This window comes from Pseudophryne corroboree, chromosome 4, assembly GCF_028390025.1.
Source record: "Pseudophryne corroboree isolate aPseCor3 chromosome 4, aPseCor3.hap2, whole genome shotgun sequence".
NCBI classification, from domain to species: Eukaryota; Metazoa; Chordata; class Amphibia; order Anura; family Myobatrachidae; genus Pseudophryne; species Pseudophryne corroboree.
The window spans coordinates 522087963-522102763 of record NC_086447.1 but is presented as its reverse complement, the minus strand read 5'-3'; the positions used below and the strand labels follow the sequence as shown (position 1 = coordinate 522102763).

Genomic DNA, 14801 nt, shown 5'->3' with positions numbered 1-14801 from the left:
TAATTAGATAAGGCACTGGATCTCTAGTTCTCTTTAATGTATTTGCCTCGAGTCTGTGTGGAATCTAACCACTCACTGTTACTTGCACTGTGTTCCTAGTGAGGAAGGAAGTTTCCTGGCTTTTTAAAACCCTCAGGGGAATATTAAATTTGCCCGCGACGATTGCGGGTATAATGTGACGCCGCCGGGGGCTATCTAATTAGCCCAGATAAGTACGCTCGTGCCACGACATATCGGGGATTGGAAGCAGGCGAAGCAAAATACCCGAAAAGGGGGCTATTTCACCCGAAAACACACAGGTTTCACTGAACCTGTGTGTTTACGGGTGTAACTGCACTCGTTACCGGCCGAGCTAATTGAATAGCCCGACCGCAGCACCCGAAGAAACATCTGGGGTTTTTGCTCCCGATGTCTCTTCGGGGCAAATTGAATATCTCCCTCAGTCTCATACTACAATATGGTCCGTGAAACAGTTTTCATTGATGTGGGCAGAAGTAGAATTTTTTTCTTTTGATATTATGTCAGCTATGCTATCCAGAAGTCTTTGAGTTATGGCTGTCTTGTGATTTGACACTTTGCTTAAACATTTAAGTGACAATTGAATAGGATGCAACTGCTGACACAGCCACAGTGTCCAGCGAGTGGGAAGAATTGCGATTTAGCACTGACAGCCGGTGAATAGATGCAGTGTGCATGCACACAGCGTCACACAGTCCCTTGGTGAAACGTTTTTCAGTTTGCAATAGATCTTGTCCTCCGAAATGGCCAAAGTTGTTAACTTTCCATTGGCCCATTCTAAATTTAGTGCTGACTGGTTGTCTATTTCTCTCTTTTTTTTTTTAAAGTACACTTATCTAGTATCGCCATACCAAAGTTTAAATATTTGCAGTTGCGATAACAGGATTTTTGTTAAATCCTTTCTCCAATGATATGGAGAAACCTGGAGACAATGAGATCTAACAGGTGCAAGAGGATTGTGGGCACTAATTACTTAAAAAAGACTTCACAGTACAAGCTCCTTCCCCTCTATACCCCACCCCCTGAAAGACAGTTTACACTAACCAAGCTAAATGACAGAAGAGGTGAAAGAGGAGGAGGAGACAGGCACAAACACACGCACACAAGAATAGTGGGTGCAAGGCAACCAGGCCCCCATTAACTGATGGGAGAGCTAGTGAGGGCTTCAAATGTTCCCCACGTAATCAGACAAAAGGATTTAACCGGTAAGCACAAAAAAATAAGAATTTACTTACCGATAATTCTATTTCTCGGAGTCCGTAGTGGATGCTGGGGTTCCTGAAAGGACCATGGGGGAATAGCGGCTCCGCAGGAGACAGGGCACAAAAAGTAAAGCTTTAGTATCAGGTGGTGTGCACTGGCTCCTCCCCCTATGACCCTCCTCCAAGCCTCAGTTAGGATACTGTGCCCGGACGAGCGTACACAATAAGGAAGGATTTATGAATCCCGGGTAAGACTCATACCAGCCACACCAATCACACTGTACAACCTGTGATCTGAACCCAGTTAACAGTATGATAACAGCGGAGCCTCTGAAAGATGGCTCACAACAATAATAACCCGATTTTTGTAACTATGTACAAGTATTGCAGATAATCCGCACTTGGGATGGGCGCCCAGCATCCACTACGGACTCCGAGAAATTGAATTATCGGTAAGTAAATTCTTATTTTCTCTATCGTCCTAGTGGATGCTGGGGTTCCTGAAAGGACCATGGGGATTATACCAAAGCTCCCAAACGGGCGGGAGAGTGCGGATGACTCTGCAGCACCGAATGAGAGAACTCCAGGTCCTCCTTAGCCAGGTTATCAAATTTGTAGGATTTTACAAACGTGTTTGCCCCTGACTAAATAGCCGCTCGGCAAAGTTGTAAAGCCGAGACCCCTCGGGCAGCCGCCCAAGATGAGCCCACCTTCCTTGTGGAATGGGCATTTACATATTTTGGCTGTGGCAGGCCTGCCACAGAATGTGCAAGCTGAATTGTATTACACATCCAACTAGCAAAAGTCTGCTTAGAAGCAAGAGCACCCAGTTTGTTGGGTGCATACAGGATAACAGCAAGTCAGTTTTCCTGACTCCAGCCGTCCTGGAACCTATATTTTCAGGGCCCTGACCACATCTAGCAACTTGGAGTCCTCCAAGTCCCTAGTAGGCGCAAGACACCACAATAAGCTGGTTCAGGTGAAACACTGACACCACCTTAGGGAGAGAACTGGGGACGAGTCCGCAGCTCTGCCCTGTCCGAATGGACAAACAGATATGGGCTTTTTTGAGAAAAAAACCACCAATTTTACACTCGCCTGGTCCAGGCCAGGTCCAAGAGCATGTTCACTTTTCATGTGAGATGCTTCAAATCCACAGATTTGACTGGTTTTAAACCAATGTGTTTTGAGGAATCCCAGAACTACGTTGAGATCCCACAGTGCCACTGGAGGCACAAAAGGGGGTTGTATATGCAATACTCCCTTGACAAACTTCTGGACTTCAGGAACTGAAGCCAATTCTTTCTGGAAGAAAAATCGACAGGGCCGAAATTTGAACCTTAATGGACCCCAATTTGAGGCCCATAGACACCCCTGTTTGCAGGAAATGCAGGAATCGACCGAGTTGAAATTTCTTCGTGGGGCCTTCCTGGCCTCACACCACGCAACATATTTTCGCCACATGTGGTGATAATGTTGTGCGGTCACCTCCTTTCTGGCTTTGACCAGGGTAGGAATGACCTCTTCCTGAATGCCTTTTCCCTTAGGATCCGGCGTTCCACCGCCATGCCGTCAAACGCAGCTGCGGTAAGTCTTGGAACAGACATGGTACTTGCTGAAACAAGTCCCTTCTTAGCGGCAGAGGCCATAAGTCCTCTGTGAGCATCTCTTGAAGTTCCGGGTACCAAGTCCTTCTTGGCCAATCCGGAGCCATGAGTATAGTTCTTACTCCTCTACGTCTTATAATTCTCAATACCTTAGGTATGAAAAGCAGAGGATGGAACACATACACCGACTGGTACACCCACGGTGTTACCAGAACGTCCACAGCTATTGCCTGAGGGTCTCTTAACCTGGCGCAATACCTGTCCCGTTTTTTGTTCAGACGGGACGCCATCATGTCCACCTTTGGTAATTCCCAACGGTTTACAATCATGTGGAAAACTTCCCCATGAAGTTCCCACTCTGCCGGGTGGAGGTCGTGCCTACTGAGGAAGTCTGCTTCCCAGTTTCCATTCCCGGAATGAAACACTGCTGACAGTGCTATCACATGATTTTCCGCCCAGCGAAAAGTCCTTGCAGTTTTTGCCACTGCCCTCCTGCTTCTTGTGCCGCCCTGTCTATTTACGTGGGCGACTGCCGTGATGTTTTATCCCACTGGATCAATACCGGCTGACCTTGAAGCAGAGGTCTTGCTAAGCGTAGAGCATTATAAATTTACCCTTAGCTATATTTATGTGGAGAAAAGTCTCCAGACTTGATCACACTCCCTGGAAATTTTTTCCTTGTGTGACTGCTCCCCAGCCTCTCGGGCTGGCCTCCGTGGTCACCAACATCCAAAACTGAATGCCGAATCTGCGGCCCTCTAGAAGATGAGCACTCTGTAACCACCACAGGAGAGACACCCTTGTCCTTGGATATAGGGTTATCCGCTGATGCATCTGAAGATGCGATCCGGACCATTTGTCCAGCAGATCCCACTGAAAAGTTCTTGCATGAAATCTGCCGACTGGAATTGCTTCGAAGGAAGTCACCATTTTTTTACCATGGCCCTTGTGCAATGATGCACTGATTTTAGGAGGTTCCTGACTAGCTCGGATAACTCCCTGGCTTTCTCTTCCGGGAGAAACACCTTTTTCTGGACTGTGTCCAGAATCATCCCTAAGCACAGGAGACTTATTGTCGGGATCAGCTGCGAATTTGGAATATTTAGAATCCACCCCTGCTGTTGTAACAGTATCCGAGATAGTGCTACTCCGACCTCCAACTGTTCCCTGGACTTTGCCCTTATCAGGAGATCGTCCAAGTAAGGGATAATTAAGACGCCTTTTCTTCGAAGAAGAACCATCATTTCGGCCATTACCTTGGTAAAGACCCGGGGTGCCGTGGACAATCCAAACGGCAGCGTCTGAAACTGATAGTGACAGTTCTGTACCACGAACCTGAGGTACCCTTAGTGATAAGGGCAAATTTGGGACATGGAGGTAAGCATTCCTGATGTCTCGGGACACCATATAGTCCCCTTCTTCCCGGTTCGTTATCACTGCTCTGAGTGACTCCATCTTGATTTGAACCTTTGTAAGTGTTCAAATTTTTTTAGATTTAGAATAGGTCTCACCTAGCCTTCTGGCTTCAGTACCACAATATAGTGTGGAATAATACCCCTTTTCTTGTTGTAGGAGGGGTAATTTAATTATCACCTGCTGGGAATACAGCTCGTGAATTGTTTCCCATACTGCCTCCTTGTCGGAGGGAGACCTTGGTAAAGCAGACTTCAGGAGCCTGCGCAGGGGAAACGTCTCGACATTCCAATCTGTACCCCTGGGATACTACTTGTAGGATCCAGGGGTCCTGTACGGTCTCAGCGTCCTGCTGAGAGCTTGTCAGAAGCGGTGGAACGCTTCTGTTCCTGGGAATGGGCTGCCTGCTGCAGTCTTCTTCCCTTTCCTCTATCCCTGGGCAGATATGACTCTTATAGGGACGAAAGGACTGAAGCTGAAAAGACGGTGTCTTTTTCTGCAGAGATGTGACTTAGGGTAAAAACGGTGGATTTTCCAGCAGTTGCCGTGGCCACCAGGTCCGATGGACCGACCCCAAATAACTCCTCTTCCTTTATACGGCAATACACCTTTGTGCCGTTTGGAATCTGCATCACCTGACCACTGTCGTGTCCATAAACATCTTCTGGCAGATATGGACATCGCACTTACTCTTGATGCCAGAGTGCAAATATCCCTCTGTGCATCTCGCATATATAGAAATGCATCCTTTAAATGCTCTATAGTCAATAAAATACTGTCCCTGTCAAGGGTATCAATATTTTTAGTCAGGGAATCCGACCAAGCCACCCCAGCTCTGCACATCCAGGCTGAGGCGATCGCTGGTCGCAGTATAACACCAGTATGTGTGTATATACTTTTTATGATATTTTCCAGCCTCCTGTCAGCTGGCTCCTTGAGGACGGCCCTATCTATAGACGGTACCGCCACTTTTTCTGATAAGCGTGTGAGCGCCTTATCCACCCTAAGGGGTGTTTCCCAACGCGCCCTAACTTCTGGCGGGAAAGGGTATACCGCCCATATTTTCTATCGGGGGGAACCCACGCATCATCACACACTTCATTTAATTTATCTGATTCAGGAAAAACTACGGTAGTTTTTTCACATCCCACATAATACCCTCTTTTGTGGTACTTGTAGTATCAGAAATATGTAACACCTCCTTCATTGCCCTTAACGTGTGGCCCTAATAAGGAATACGTTTGTTTATTCACCGTCGACACTGGATTCAGTGTCCCTGTCTGTGTCTGTGTCGACCGACTAAAGTAAACGGGCGTTTTAAAACCCCCGACGGTGTTTTTGAGACGTCTGGACCGGTACTAATTGTTTGTCGGCCGTCTCATGTCGTCAACCGACCTTGCCGCGTGTTGACATTATCACGTAATTCCCTAAATAAGCCATCCATTCCGGTGTCGACTCCCTAGAGAGTGACATCACCATTACAGGCAATTTCTCCGCCTCCTCACCAACATCGTCCTCATACATGTCGACACACACGTACCGACACACAGCACACACACAGGGAATGCTCTGATAGAGGACAGGACCTACTAGCCCTTTGGAGAGACAGAGGGAGAGTTTGCCAGCACACACCAAAAACGCTATAATTATATAGGGACAACCTTATATAAGTGTTTTCCCTTATAGCATCTTTTTTATATATTTCTAACGCCAAATTAGTGCCCCCCCTCTCTGTTTTAACCCTGTTTCTGTAGTGCAGTGCAGGGGAGAGCCTGGGAGCCTTCCCTCCAGCCTTTCTGTGAGGGAAAATGGCGCTGTGTGCTGAGGAGATAGGCCCCGCCCCTTTTTCGGCGGCCTCGTCTCCCGCTCTTAACGGATTCTGGCAGGGGTTAAATATCTCCATATAGCCCCCGGAGGCTATATGTGAGGTATTTTTAGCCAAAAATAGGTTTTCATTGCCTCCCAGGGCGCCCCCCTCCCAGCGCCCTGCACCCTCAGTGACTGCCGTGTGAAGTGTGCTGAGAGGAAATGGCGCACAGCTGCAGTGCTGTGCGCTACCTTAAGAAGACTGAGGAGTCTTCATGCCGCCGATTCTGGACCTTCTTCTTGTTTCAGCATCTGCAAGGGGGCCGGCGGCGAGGCTCCGGTGACCATCCAGGCTGTACCTGTGATCGTCCCTCTGGAGCTAATGTCCAGTAGCCAAAGAAGCCAATCCATCCTGCACGCAGGTGAGTTCACTTCTTCTCCCCTAAGTCCCTCGTTGCAGTGATCCTGTTGCCAGCAGGACTCACTGTAAAATAAAAAACCTAAGCTAAACTTTTCTAAGCAGCTCTTTAGGAGAGCCACCTAGATTGCACCCTTCTCGGCCGGGCACAAAAATCTAACTGAGGCTTGGAGGAGGGTCATAGGGGGAGGAGCCAGTGCACACCACCTGATCCTAAAGCTTTACTTTTTGTGCCCTGTCTCCTGCGGAGCCGCTATTCCCCCATGGTCCTTTCAGGAACCCCAGCATCCACTAGGACGATAGAGAAATAAGATTTTACTTACCGATAAAACTATTTCTCGTAGTCCGTAGTGGATGCTGGGACTCCGTCAGGACCATGGGGATTAGCGGCTCCGCAGGAGACAGGGCACAAAAATAAAAGCTTTAGGACTAGGTGGTGTGCACTGGCTCCTCCCCCTATGACCCTCCTCCAAGCCTCAGTTAGGATACTGTGCCCGGACGAGCGTACACAATAAGGAAGGATTTTGAATCCCGGGTAAGACTCATACCAGCCACACCAATCACACCGTACAACTTGTGATCTGAACCCAGTTAACAGTATGACAAACGTAGGAGCCTCTGAACAGACGGCTCACAACAATAACAACCCGATTTTTTTGTAACAATAACTATGTACAAGTATTGCAGACAATCCGCACTTGGGATGGGCACCCAGCATCCACTATGGACTACGAGAAATAGATTTATCGGTAAGTAAAATCTTATTTTCTCTGACGTCCTAGTGGATGCTGGGACTCCGTCAGGACCATGGGGATTATACCAAAGCTCCCAAACGGGCGGGAGAGTGCGGATGACTCTGCAGCACCGAATGAGAGAACTCCAGGTCCTCTTTAGCCAGGGTATCAAATTTGTAGAATTTTACAAACGTGTTCTCCCCCGACCACGTAGCTGCTCGGCAGAGTTGTAATGCCGAGACCCCTCGGGCAGCCGCCCAAGATGAGCCCACCTTCCTTGTGGAATGGGCCTTGATAGATTTAGGCTGTGGCAGGCCTGCCACAGAATGTGCAAGTTGAATTGTGCTACAAATCCAACGAGCAATCGTCTGCTTAGAAGCAGGAGCACCCAGCTTGTTGGGTGCATACAGTATAAACAGCGAGTCAGATTTTCTGACTCCAGCCGTCCTTGAAATATATATTTTCAATGCCCTGACAACGTCCAGCAACTTGGAATCCTCCAAATCGCTAGTAGCCGCAGGCACCACAATAGGCTGGTTCAGGTGAAACGCTGAAACCACCTTAGGCAGAAACTGAGGACGCGTCCGCAGTTCTGCCTTGTCCGAATGGAAAATCAGATATGGGCTTTTATACGATAAAGCCGCCAATTCTGACACTCTCCTGGCTGAAGCCAGGGCCAGTAGCATGGTTACTTTCCATGTAAGATATTTCAAATCCACCGATTTGAGTGGCTCAAACCAATGGGATTTGAGAAAATCCAAAACTACATTAAGATCCCACGGAGCCACTGGGGGCACAACCGGGGGCTGTATATGTAGTACTCCTTTTACAAAAGTCTGGACTTCAGGAACTGAAGCCAATTCTTTCTGGAAGAAAATCGACAGGGCCGAAATTTGAACCTTAATGGACCCTAATTTGAGGCCCATAGACAATCCTGTTTGCAGGAAATGTAGGAATCGACCCAGTTGAAATTCCTCCGTCGGGGCCTCCCTGGCCTCACACCACGCAACATATTTTCTCCAAATGCGGTGATAATGTTGTGCAGTCACCTCCTTCCTGGCTTTTACCAGGGTAGGGATGACCTCTTCCGGAATGCCTTTTTCCCTTAGAATTCGGCGTTCAACCGCCATGCCGTCAAACGCAGCCGCGGTAAGTCTTGGAATAGACACGGTCCCTGCTGAAGCAGGTCCCGTCTTAGAGGTAGAGGCCACGGATCTTCCGTGAGCATCTCCTGAAGTTCCGGGTACCAAGTTCTTCTTGGCCAATCCGGAGCCACGAGTATCGTTCTTACTCCCCTTTGCCGTATAATTCTCAGTACTTTTGGTATGAGAGGCAGAGGAGGAAACACATACACTGACTGGAACACCCACGGTGTTACCAGAGCGTCCACAGCTATTGCCTGAGGGTCTCTTGACCTGGCGCAATACCTGTCCAGTTTTTTGTTGAGGCGGGACGCCATCATATCCACCTTTGGTTTTTCCCAACGGTTCACAATCATGTGGAAGACTTCTGGATGAAGTCCCCACTCTCCCGGGTGTAGATCGTGTCTGCTGAGGAAGTCCGCTTCCCAGTTGTCCACTCCCGGAATGAACACTGCTGACAGTGCTATCACATGATCTTCCGCCCAGCGAAGAATCCTTGCAGCTTCTGCCATTGCCCTCCTGCTTCTTGTGCCGCCCTGTCTGTTTACGTGGGCGACTGCCGTGATGTTGTCCGACTGGATCAACACCGGCTGACCCTGAAGCAGGGGTTTTGCCAGGCTTAGAGCATTGTAAATCGCTCTTAGCTCCAGTATATTTATGTGAAGAGACATCTCCAGGCTTGACCACACTCCCTGGAAGTTTCTTCCCTGTGTGACCGCTCCCCAGCCTCTCAGACTGGCATCCGTGGTCACCAGGACCCAGTCCTGTATGCCGAATCTGCGGCCCTCTAACAGATGAGCACTCTGCAACCACCACAGAAGAGACACCCTTGTCCGTGGAGACAAAGTTATCCGCTGATGCATCTGCAGATGCGATCCGGACCATTTGTCCAGCAGATCCCACTGAAAAGTTCGTGCGTGGAATCTGCCGAATGGAATCGCTTCGTAAGAAGCCACCATTTTTCCAAGGACTCTTGTGCATTGATGCACAGACACTTTTCCTGGTTTTAGTAGGTTCCTGACAAGTTCGGATAACTCCCTGGCTTTCTCCTCCGGAAGAAACACCTTTTTCTGAACCGTGTCCAGAATCATTCCCAGGAACAGCAGACGTGTCGTCGGGGTCAATTGAGATTTTGGAAAATTCAGAATCCACCCGTGCTGTTGCAGCACTACTTGGGTTAGTGCTACTACGTCCCCCAGCTGTTCTCTGGACCTTGCCCTTATCAGGAGATCGTCCAAGTAAGGGATAATTAATACGCCTTTTCTTCGCAGAAGAAACATCATTTCGGCCATTACCTTGGTAAAGACCCGAGGTGCCGTGGACAATCCAAACGGCAGCGTCTGAAACTGATAATGACAGTTTTGCACCACGAACCTGAGGTACCCTTGATGTGAAGGGCAAATTGGGACATGCAGGTAAGCATCCTTGATGTCCAGGGACACCATAGAGTCCCCTTCTTCCAGATTCGCTATCACTGCTCTGAGTGACTCCATCTTGAACTTGAATTTTTGTATGTACAGGTTCAAAGATTTCAGATTTAGAATAGGTCTTACCGAGCCGTCCGGCTTCGGTACCACAATAGTGTGGAATAATACCCCTTTCCCTGTTGTAGGAGGGGTACCTTGACTATCACCTGCTGAGAATACAGCTTGTGAATGGCTTCCAATACCGTCGCCCTGTCTGAGGGAGACGTTGGCAGAGCAGACTTTAGGAACCGGCGAGGGGGAGACTTCTCGAATTCCAACCTGTAACCCTGAGATACTACCTGCAGGATCCAGGGGTCCACCTGTGAGTGAGCCCACTGTGCGCTGAAATTCTTGAGTCGACCCCCCACCGTCCCTGAATCCGCTTGTAAAGCCCCAACGTCATGCTGAGGGCTTTGCAGAAGCCGGGGAGGGCTTCTGCTCCTGGGAGGGAGCTGCTTGGTGCACTCTCTTACCCTTTCCTTTGCCTCGGGGCAGATATGACTGTCCTTTTGCCCGCTTGTTCTTATAGGAACGAAAGGACTGCGGCTGAAAAGACGGTGTCTTTTTCTGTTGGGAGGGGACCTGAGGTAAAAAGGTGGATTTCCCGGCTGTTGCCGTGGCCACCAAATCCGATAGACCGACCCCAAATAATTCCTCCCCTTTATACGGCAATACTTCCATATGCCGTTTGGAATCCGCATCACCTGACCACTGTCGCGTCCATAAACTTCTTCTGGCAGATATGGACATCGCACTTACTCTCGATGCCAGAGTGCAAATATCCCTCTGAGCATCTCGCATATAAAGAAAAGCATCCTTTAATTGCTCTATAGTCAATAAAATACTGTCCCTATCCAGGGTATCAATATTTTCAGTCAGGGAATCCGACCAAACCACCCCAGCACTGCACATCCATGCAGAGGCGATGGCTGGTCGCAGTATAACACCAGTATGAGTGTATATACTTTTCAGGGTAGTTTTCAGCCTCCTATCAGCTGGATCCTTGAGGGCGGCCGTTTCAGGAGACGGTAACGCCACTTGTTTTGATAAGCGTGTGAGTGCCTTATCCACCCTAGGGGGTGTTTCCCAGCGCGCCCTAACCTCTGGCGGGAAAGGATATAATGCCAATAACTTCTTTGAAATTAGCAGTTTTCTATCGGGGTTAACCCACGCTTCATCACACACTTCATTCAATTCCTCTGATTCAGGAAAAACTACAGGTAGTTTTTTCAGACCCCACATAATACCCCTTTTTGTGGTACTTGCAGTATCAGAGATATGCAAAGCCTCCTTCATTGCCGTGATCATATAACGTGTGGCCCTACTGGAAAATACGTTTGTTTCTTCACCGTCGACACTAGATTCGGTGTCCGTGTCTGGGTCTGTGTCGACCGACTGAGGTAAAGGGCGTTTAACAGCCCCTGACGGTGTCTGAGACGCCTGGACAGGTACTAACTGGTTTGCCGGCCGTCTCATGTCGTCAACTGATTTTTGTAACGTGCTGACATTATCACGTAATTCCATAAACAAAGCCATCCATTCCGGTGTCGACTCCCTAGGGGGTGACATCACCATTACCGGCAATTGCTCCGCCTCCACACCAACATCGTCCTCATACATGTCGACACACACGTACCGACACACAGCAGACACACAGGGAATGCTCTTATCGAAGACAGGACCCCACTAGCCCTTTGGGGAGACAGAGGGAGAGTTTGCCAGCACAGACCCAAGCGCTATAAATATATAGGAACAACCCTACAGAAGTGTTGTTTCCTTTATAGCAGCTTAATATATCAATATCGCCAAAAAAGTGCCCCCCCTCTCTGTTTTTTTACCCTGTTTCTGTAGTGCAGTGCAGGGGAGAGTCCTGGGAGCCTTCCTCGCAGCGGAGCTGTGCAGGAAAATGGCGCTGTGTGCTGAGGAGATAGGCCCCGCCCCCTATTTCGGCGGGCTCTTCTCCCGGTGTTTGTGAGACCTGGCAGGGGTTAAATACATCCATATAGCCCCAGGGGCTATATGTGATGTATTTTTAGCCAGAACAAGGTATTATCATTGCTGCCCAGGGCGCCCCCCCCCCCAGCGCCCTGCACCCTCAGTGACCGCTGGTGTGAAGTGTGCTGACAACAATGGCGCACAGCTGCAGTGCTGTGCGCTACCTCATGAAGACTGAAAAGTCTTCTGCCGCCGGTTTCTGGACCTCTTCACTTTTTGGCATCTGCAAGGGGGTCGGCGGCGCGGCTCCGGGACCGGACTCCATGGCTGGGCCTGTGTTCGATCCCTCTGGAGCTAATGGTGTCCAGTAGCCTAAGAAGCCAATCCATCCTGCACGCAGGTGAGTTCACTTCTTCTCCCCTAAGTCCCTCGTTGCAGTGAGCCTGTTGCCAGCAGGACTCACTGAAAATAAAAAACCTAATAACTTTTTCTAAGCAGCTCTTTAGGAGAGCCACCTAGATTGCACCCTGCTCGGACGGGCACAAAAACCTAACTGGGGCTTGGAGGAGGGTCATAGGGGGAGGAGCCAGTGCACACCACCTAGTCCTAAAGCTTTTATTTTTGTGCCCTGTCTCCTGCGGAGCCGCTAATCCCCATGGTCCTGACGGAGTCCCAGCATCCACTAGGACGTCAGAGAAATTATTTTTTCTCTTTCCTCCATAGCGGACACTGGGGACCATGGGGATAGGCCAGGCCTGTCCCTAAGTGAGGGAGTGCTCCTGTGCATTAGACAACACCTTGCGACAGATACTGGCATCTCATGAAGCAAAGGCATAAAAGCTATAGAAATTAATAAAAGTGTGGGTTGAGGAACAGGTGGCAGCTCTCCACACTGAGCCACCGCAATGAGCTGCCCTGGAGGTCCCCACTGACCTGGTAGATTGGGCCTTCAGACTTGAGGACAGTCTATCTAGTCAGTACACAAGCATGGTGGGTAACAGCCATAAACCACCTGTCAGTAGATTGATTTGGCGCAGGCCACACATGCCTGTGATAATCAAAAAGAAAAAAACAGAGCATCGCTGAGACATAGGTATTTGGTCCTGGAGACATAAATCCGAAGTCAACAAATAATGTCCAAGGAACATAAGGATGAGTCTGACTCACCTTCAGGGAGAACAAATTAATCTTCTGATTAATGTGGTAACTAGAAACCACTTTAGGGAGAAACACCAAATTTGTACATAGAACTGCTCTATTCTCGTGAAAGGTCCTTGTGTGACCCTTCTGGGTGAAGAGATGGCCAATAAGAAAACAGTTTTCCAGATCAAGAACTGCAGGTCCAACAGCTCAAAGGGAGTCATCTGAAGAGTTTGAATTCCTAAGACCAGGTCCCACAACACCACAGGAGGCACAAAGGGGGGTTGAATGTGTTACAATCCTTGCAAAAAAGTCTAGATAGCAGGAATGGCTGTAAGTTTATTCGGAAAAAAAAACAAAAAAAACGAAAGGGCCTACATATGAACTTTTATGGAACTGCAACAAATGCTCGAAACTAGTCCCCTCTGAAGAAAAGACAATAGTCTGGATAAACAAAACACAGGAGAAAACTTCTCTGATCACACCAAGTGAAACAGGTAGACTGCTCAACGTTTAAGAATATTGTTGGGAATACATGCATCGAGTCGACCAGAGACCCTGCAACTTCGTGCGGAGGGTTACTGCTCCCCACCCGCAGAGGTTGGCACCTGTAAGGCATTTTTTCTGCCACTGTATATATCCGGGACATACACTGAGATCTCTTACAAGTGTATGTCGGCACCCCCAGGGAGGAGACATTTTTGTCAGTCAGCCGCGCAGGGCATCGCTAACTGATGCGCCCGACATGACACTTCTGTCATGACAATTATCTGTCCGATCCGCCAATATCAAGCAGATCAGACAGATAACTGTAGTGTGTATTCTCAGCATTAGGGTTAGACACAAACAAAATAAAGTCACCTGGTCGTGATCAGTGGGCCTATATTTTTGACGAAAATTATGCTAAGCACCTCATAATTACTGTTATAGTGCACAGTTTATTATAATTATTCAGATTAGCAGTGTTTAATATTTAGAGTGTGCACTTGCATATTTTTTTTTTCTACAAGATCCACAGGTGGTAGTAATTATTTCAATTGCAGAGGAAAAACAAAGGCTTGTTCTACTGTCACGGAAGATCTTATCAGCATTACCACTACACTTCGCCATCTTTCAAGTCCTTTGACCAACGCTGGTGGAACGCACATTATGGCATTTCATCTGCACACTTGATTTGCAAAGGGCAAGTTGAGGTACCCAGTGTTTTTAGTGACGTTAAGGCAGATATATTTTTGTCAATCTGCCAATTGTCCGATGCAAATTCCATGACAGAACTTCCACTAGTTGTAATGTACTGTACATCTAGGTCTTATGACACCAATACATCTGCGACAAATTGTCACAATTTTCTGATCCCCAGGCCTGGATTAGGGAATTTGGAATATTCAACAAGTTTAAAAATCTCGATTCCGCAATCCCAACCGTAAACTGTCAGGTTTGGCAAACTGTGTATTTTTAACATGAAGAATTTCAATGATTCTCCAAGTGATTACAGATAATCTATGTCCGCAGGCGGTTCTGGATGGGTAAGGGAAACAGCAGCTAAATGTATGGGGGCTTTTAGCTTATCCTTTACCCAAAAATGGAAGACAAGTCTTCTTCTGAAGTTTTCCCGCTAGGCTGTTCCAGTGCGGTGCCACACCCTTGGGGGCAGTGACAAAGTGACTAAGACAAAGCAACACCCTCTTTTTGGGTGCACACAGAAGTACCCAACTGTCCCCGCCGACACCCTGCCTGCTATTCACTCTAGAGTGGAAACTGCTTGAGTCAGGAAACTTTTCCTCATCCTAGTTTAAACCACTTATTAACACAGACAGAAAGCTAGATACACCTAAGGGGACTCATTTTCTAAAGTAAAGGAGCAAGTTATTTGCTTTCACTCGGCAAACAGACAATCACAGTATGGCAATTGTTATACTT

General features: G+C 48.2%; 1 protein-coding gene across 2 annotated transcripts in view; it reads right to left on the bottom strand.

Annotated features, from left to right (window-relative positions):
• Positions 1-14801, bottom strand: part of LOC134909888 (heat shock factor protein 2-like) — a 333359-nt gene that overhangs the window by 94277 nt on the left and 224281 nt on the right. The gene's annotated exons all lie outside the window — the stretch shown is intronic.